This window comes from Rhinoderma darwinii, chromosome 2 (assembly GCF_050947455.1).
Source record: "Rhinoderma darwinii isolate aRhiDar2 chromosome 2, aRhiDar2.hap1, whole genome shotgun sequence".
In the NCBI taxonomy this organism is placed as follows: Eukaryota; Metazoa; Chordata; class Amphibia; order Anura; family Rhinodermatidae; genus Rhinoderma; species Rhinoderma darwinii.
In genome coordinates, this window is record NC_134688.1 from 105,827,987 (window position 1) to 105,835,527 (window position 7,541).

Genomic DNA, 7,541 nt, shown 5'->3' on the forward strand with positions numbered 1-7,541 from the left:
TGCTACTGTTCCATATGCCTTTTTTGTAAATATAATTTTTTTTCCCCTTGCAGTTAAAGATTAAATGTTATCCACTGTCTACAGGATAGGACATAACATGCTGATCGGTGGGGGTCCGGGCAATGGGACCCACACTGATAACTAGAATGGTGGTCCCTTGTACCCCTGAGTAACTGGAGCGGGAGGGTGTGTGCTTGAACTGCAGCGTCATTAACTCAGGGGTACAATGGAACCCCACTGATTAGCATGTTATCTCCTATCCTGTAGAGAGAGGATAACATTTAATCTTGGGACTACACCTTTAAGGCCTGAACATGTAGTGAATAGTTTTCAGATTATATTACTGGCTCGATGATTACATTTATTCCTAGTCCGGTCTGTGTAGTTTCGGTTTACAAATATTACGTATTGGTTGTACAGATCCAACATACGTGGACAGAAAGCAAGTGCAGCATGAGTTACTATACTGACTGTAAAGTGCAGCGTGCGTTACTATACTGACTGTAAAGTGCAGCGTGCGTTACTATACTGACTGTAAAGAGCCATTAAAGGGGCCTTGAAACAAGTTTGAACACTGACACAAGTTTGAACACTGATATTGTTGTTTCATTTTTGTCTTTGCATTTTAGATACACTTTGTCCTGGTCATTTTACTAGTACTTATAGCTGGGGCAACATAGGGGTATTTACTACACAATTGCCTGTAACATTATGAGACCTTCCAGTTTATAACAATAATGTTCAATAATGTATTTTTTTGTTTACACAGTTTTCATTTTTTTTGTTTCGTTTTACAAGTTGTTTCTTACTTATGATTTTTTTTTTTTTATGGGATAGGAGGCGCCACTTCCATTTTTGCCTCAGGCAGCAGAAAAGCTAGAATCGGCCTTGCCTATTTGGTTATTCTCTTTGGATACTCCACATTATAATGCCGGTTTATGCTGGAAGCTAGTGCTAGATTATTAAACTTTCTGGATTATTGGATGCTAGATTAAATGTAACCGTGTAAAGAGTACATTATTACTAACACATCCATTTCTTATATAGCAGTTGCAGTAGACACGTAGCATTCTTCATAAAATATACCAGCATAACAAAGTACACACAGAACACTATGCAGTCATTGCCTTGCTAGCTGAAGTACTGTAAAATTAGTTAACGGCATCTTTTTTTGTACCAAAATTGAATAGAAATCATTCCAAGTATACCGACAGAGGAAATTTGTGCAACTTTAAGGGCAGGGCCAAAGCAAAAAAAAAAAGACAGGCTGGCTGCCAAAATGTTGTACTTAAATCAGGAAGTGAAAACATACATAGCAGAAAGCAGAGAGATTTTAACTCTGAGAGGAATACGAGAATTATCTTTGAGTTTTTAATGTTATCACTTTACCCACGAGACTCTTGACTTTTATCTCTTATTGGATATAAATGCAATTTGGAAAGAACATATGAACATTCGGATCAAGTTTTCCTGAAGACGTAGAGAGCGAGAAGGGAGAAACTGAAAGCTTGTCGAAGGAAAAGTTCTGCTGTGGAGGAGGTAAGAGTTACCAATATGAATTCTAGTCACGTTTTTATCACAGGTTGTGCTCGAAATGTCTTGTCACTGCCAGGAGTGGTTTATAAAACATTGGCATGTGATAATTATGTTTATTTACCCATTCTGGCACTCATGGGTTAACACCAATACGAAGTGGCGTGACATGGAGGATGAAGTATCCGAGTGTCAGTAGCGGTGCACATAAGTTACCCGGATTCTACATATCTGATGTTGATGCAGAGTGAAAAGAAGGTGTGAGGGGAACTGAGCTGCTGCTTATTGGAGTCTGGAAATGTTTCTAGGCCTCAGTGTAACATCATTAAATGTTAAGCACATTGTGGTGTCAGTAGCCTTACAAAATGGCAATGGAAAAATGAGAACTTAGACAACTTGTTTCCTGGAATGGCCCCTAAAGTATTCCAGGAAGCTCTTCGTATAACATGACAAAACACTTACTGACAAATTGCCTTACACTCCGTATATAAAATCAGAAGAAGTTGTGGCAAAAGTAATTAATTGTGACACTGAGACAGGATCTAAAAGTTGTAACCATTAAAATAATATTGAAAATTAGGATTTGTAAATATATTAAGGTCTTGTGCCTCTGGTAGAGATGTGTGCATGAAGCCGGTACGGGGGCACACAGAATCACTGCCGCTCTATACTACAGAACCGTAGGCACTCCATGTGTCACCGCATGGTACTCCATAAGCCACTGTAATACGGAGATGTTCTTCCCCATAAGCAATGCCGGTAAGGGAGAATACCTCCATAACATGGCATCCAATGTAGCACTCTACAATTTATTTTTCGTTTAATGGGGTTATGTGGGGACCAAAAAGTATTAGCAGTGCACTCACTGCAGTATTCGAGTACACTCGCTAATATACATTCCGGTCCCCCGTCGCGCTGATTCTGGGCTTTTCATAGATTTTTATAGCACTGACAGGGGACCAGAAGTCTAGTTGCACAGCCTTCTTTGATGTCGATACGATTCTTTGTCATGTGACCGGCCCCCTATCCTGAGGATAGGCCTTCAATTTTTACTGGCTGAAAAACCTTTAAACTTTAAGAAAAGGTGCTCCAGAAATGTTATTTTATAGTCAGGAGAGCTGACAGATCGTTTGAAAATATAAAGATGAAAAACTCAATTGAGTTTATAATTTTATTGGAAACGCTCTTTAACCCTTTCCCTGTCAAGGACGTATATCAAAGATCCTGGCAGGGAGGCACTTCAAAAGTCAAGGACGTATCTGATACGTAGTTGACTCTAAAGGCTCTAGCTCCTACTAGAGCTTTGATCTAGGTATGGTTTTAAAGCCAAGAATCTAGCGGTGGTCTAGCCTGAGTTAGAGCAGGTTGGAGTGAGAGCTGCATATATCTACAGCTCTCATTTAAGCCCGTGTGGAGGAGGAGGGGGGACGTGTGAACGTGCTTAGGCTGTTTATTGACTCTACGACCTGCATGTTTACCAGCATCCAGATCACAACCTCAAATAAGTTGCACGAAGCACTCTTGCGATTATTGATTAGGGTTAGTTAGGCTCGGTTCACATGTCACTGTAAAAATGTGTTTTTATTAAGAACTGCAAAAAAAAAAAACTGTCTTTTGCTGCGTTTTTCGCAGAATTGAGGCAAAATGAAATGGTTTTGCCGCAATTTTTTTTAAGTCGCAGCAAATAAGCTCTTTCACCACTATGTGTGATCACAGCATTAGAGTTTGTATAGGGGAATGGAAAATTATATACCTATATTATTCCCAATTTAATTTGCATGCAAAAATAATTTGGTACATTTCAGCGGTTTTGACATTTTTTCATAGCACACGCCCTGTGAATGTAGATGTGTGGTATGTATGAACTCCTCAAATCTTACAGTTTTTTGCATAAGGGGTCTGCTTGACTACACATTTTAGTCGCAAAGTAGTATTTTCATACAATTTTTGCTTATAATCACTGTTTGATGAAAAGTTGTGTGAAGGTGTTTGTGTATATAAATTAAGTTTTATTTTAATACACGGTTTACTGTGCGCTGTCAAAACATGTTGATTTTGGCAGCAGAGTACCTGTTTGATATGTGCAGCATATATATTTAACACATTTATGGATGATGGCCAAATATTGCATGGCCTCTATTTAGGCGGTTTTTTTTAAAAGAAAAGGGCCGGCCTTAGGGGTGTGCGACCTGTGCAGAGGGCACATCACCCCTCCCTAGAAAAAAGGGCTAATACAGCGGCTACCCATGTGCTGAAGGGGTTTTATAGTAGTTCTTCAGAGCATACAAACCAGTAGTTATTGTTATATTGTATAATAAATGTATTTACTACTAAAAGCAAGAGTTTGTCCCAATTGTGTGCTTTCTTACAGGATCCGTCTGCCATGTACATGGAGTGTTATTTAGGCACAGCTTTCCTAAGCTTTCTAAGAGCCAGAATATGCAGTAAAGTTGCATCTTTTTATTAAGTTACCGCCCCCTGTATGCATTTTTTTGGATGTTTTTATTTATTTTACTCTATTTTTTATACAATATTTATTTATGAAAATCAAAATGAGTACATTTTGTCAATAATAGAGCTTGCAGTGCTTAGGAAGCACGAGTAGAGTGTTCAGATCACATTTTTATTGGTCATGACTATTTTATTTCCCATGCCGTATGCATGGACCTAAACAGCGGTGCACAGAAAGCACAATATCACAGCATAGTGATTCTGTGCAGCACCTTATTCTCCCTGTATAGAATACTCCAGCAATACAACATGCCTTGGATTATGCCACCATTTTTTTCTCATCGATTATCACAGAAGCTATTGGAGGCACATAGGGATTTCAATGTGTGCCAGATCACTAATACGCATCTTACATATGGCCGAGTGTATATGGGATTAAGGAAATACAATTTGTGACTCATGAAATATAACGTAGTGTGCAGTGAGGTGACTTAGGTGGTTTTGAGGATGTTTGCTTAAATAAGGGTGCAACTAGTAAACTTCTTTAGTCTATGTATCATCCACTGTTTGTTTAACCTCTTAAAGGGTTATTCCCAAGTTAACAAAAATTTTTTTTTTTCAGACATTCTAAGCAGGAAATGAATTAAAAAAATTTGCTGTTAAAAATTTTTACAAATTCATTTCCTAAGTACCTTTTTTTGACACTTGATAACTCAGCTAATGCTGGTTATCTTTTCTAAAAAGGGGCGTGAGCGGCTCGATGTCAATCAAGCCGCTCCGCTCTGCAGTGTGTGCGTTCCCGATGTTGCTAGATACTGTAGTTCTAGCAACATCGGGAGAATGTTCGTCTCAAGCGGGCATGGTAAGCCCGGTTCAGACGAACTTACCGTGACTGTCAACTACACTACACTACACTACACTACACTACAGTATATTCACCCCATTTCGGCAACCAACTTCCCCCCCCCACCCTGTCACTACATGTAATATCTGTAGTCGCGGCACCGGTGCTGCATCAGCACCCGGCGAACAACAAAAAATATATAAAAAAAATAAACTCACCTAAGACGTCCCTACGGAGCTCTGAAAGGTCCCGTCACTTGTCATCTTCCTTCTTCTTGGCGCCGCTCGCATTCATAGTAACAATGCGTTTTGGCGCAGATGACGTAATCATATCAGGCCCACGTGATTACGTCATCTGCGCCCACCGCTCTGTTATTGTGAATGGGAGCAGTAAGAAGAAAAGTGACGGGACCGTTCAGATCTTCGTGGGAACGTCTTAGGTGAGTTTATTTATGTATGTATGTGTATATGTGCATGTATGTATGTATGTATATGTGCATGTATGTATGTATGTTGCCATTTATGTGTATATGTGCATGTATGCATGTTGCCATGTATGTATGTTGTCATGTGTATATGTATGTATGTATGTATGTATGTATGCATGTATGTTGGCATGTATGTATATATGTGCATGTTAGTATATATGTGCATGTTGGTATATATGTGTATGTTAGTATGTATGTTTGCATGTATGTATGTTGGCATGTATGTATGTATGTATGTATGTATGTGTATATGTGCATGTATGTATGTATATGTGCATGTATGTATGTATGTATGTATGTATGTATGTATGTTGCCATGTATGTGTATATGTGCATGTATGCATGTATGTATGTATGTATGTATGCATGTTGCCATGTGTATATGTATGTATGCATGTATGTATGTTGGCATGTATGTATATATGTGCATGTTAGTATATATGTGCATGTTGGTATATATGTGTATGTTAGTATGTATGTTTGCATGTATGTATGTTAGTATGTATGTTTGCATGTATGTATGTATGTGTATATGTGCATGTATGTATGTATGTATGTATGTTTGCATGTATGTATGTTGTCATGTATGTGTATATGTGCATGTATGTATGTATGCATGTTGCCATGTATGTATGTATGTATGTTGTCATGTATGTATGTATGTGTATATGTGCATGTATGTATGTATGTTGGAATGTATGTATGTTGGCATGTATGTATATATGTGCATGTTAGTATATATGTGCATGTTAGTATGTATGTTTACATGTTTGTATGTTTGCATGTATGTATGCTGTCATTTATGTATGTGTATATGTGCATGTATGTATGTATGTTGTCATGTATGTATGTTTGCATGTATGTATGTTGTCATTTATGTATGTGTATATGTGCATGTATGTATGTATGTTGTCATGTATGTATGTATGTATGTGTATATGTGCATGTATGTATGTTTGCATGTATGTATGTATGTATGTATGTTGTCATGTATGTATGTTGTCATGTATGTATGTATGTATGTATGTATATATGTGTATGTTAGTATGTATGTTTGCATGTATATATGTGCATGCTTGTATATATGTATGTATGTTTGTATGTATGTCTGTTTGTATATATGTCTGTATGGCCATGTATGATACTGTCTGCTGGCGCCCTGTATCTAAGTCAACTTGGCGGCAGGCTTCTATACGTGGTGTAACAGTCAGTATCACACATGAAACTGAAACTAAGCCTACGACATGTTTTATTTCTTTTTTTTTTATATATTTTTTTTTTACAGGTTTGGTGTTTGGACTACGTCGGTTTCGAGGACTACGTAGATGACGTTTTTTTTCTACAATAAAATGGTTAATGAGGGTTGTGTTGGGGGTGCTTTATTTCATGCTTTATTGGACCTTCCCACCCTTGTAAGGCTAGGCTGCTGCTGCTGCTGTGTTGTATCTGGCTGGTTATAAAAAGTGGGGGGGGACCCCACGTCATTTTTTTTAATTATTTTTATTAAAAAGACATGGGGTCCCACCCAATTTATCATAACCAGCCACAAACAACACAGTGTTATTAGCCTGGGAATGTACTAAACCAGTGGCCCCTCCCACCCGTGTAATGCCAGGCTGCTGCGGCCTTGTATATGGCTGGTTATTAAAAATGTGGGGGACCCAACGTGTATTGTTAAATTTAAAAAAAAAACGATGTGGGGGTCCCCCCCTTTTTTATAACCAGCCCGATACAACACAGCAGCAGCAGCCTAGCATTACAAGGGTGGGAAGGTCCACTGTTTTTGGCCCTTCCCAGCCTCATAATACCAGCCTGCGGCCACCCCAGTGCCCGACCATCACAACAGATGGTCGGGTACTGGATCGTACCAAGCTCTTCCCGGCACCCCTGGTGGTGGTGGGTACCGGGGTAATAATGGGTGGTTAGTGCTAGCCTCTGCACCGGCTAACACTAAGTACCGCCTTAATAATGGACGCTGTCAATCAGCCAACTGCCATTATCTAGGCACTAATAAAGTTTGAAAAAAAAAACACAAATACAATTTTTTTTTATTGAAATAAGAAATCCTCAACAAAACCATCGTTAACCATTTTATTAAAATTTGCAAAAAACGTAGATCTAAGAATCGAAGACATAGTCCAATCGGTACATCAAAATCTGCAACAACATAAAAAAAAAGTTATCAATGTGAACAATACTTATACTCCCCTACACACACAAACAACC

General features: G+C 38.5%; 1 protein-coding gene across 1 annotated transcript in view; it reads left to right on the plus strand.

Annotated features, from left to right (window-relative positions):
* Window positions 1-1,302: 1,302 nt before the first annotated feature.
* Window positions 1,303-7,541, plus strand: part of STAT6 (signal transducer and activator of transcription 6) — a 232,456-nt gene continuing 226,217 nt past the window's right edge. The window contains exon 1 of the mRNA XM_075852010.1: window positions 1,303-1,539. The gene's annotated coding sequence lies outside the window, so the exon portion shown is untranslated. The remainder of the gene's footprint in view (window positions 1,540-7,541) is intronic.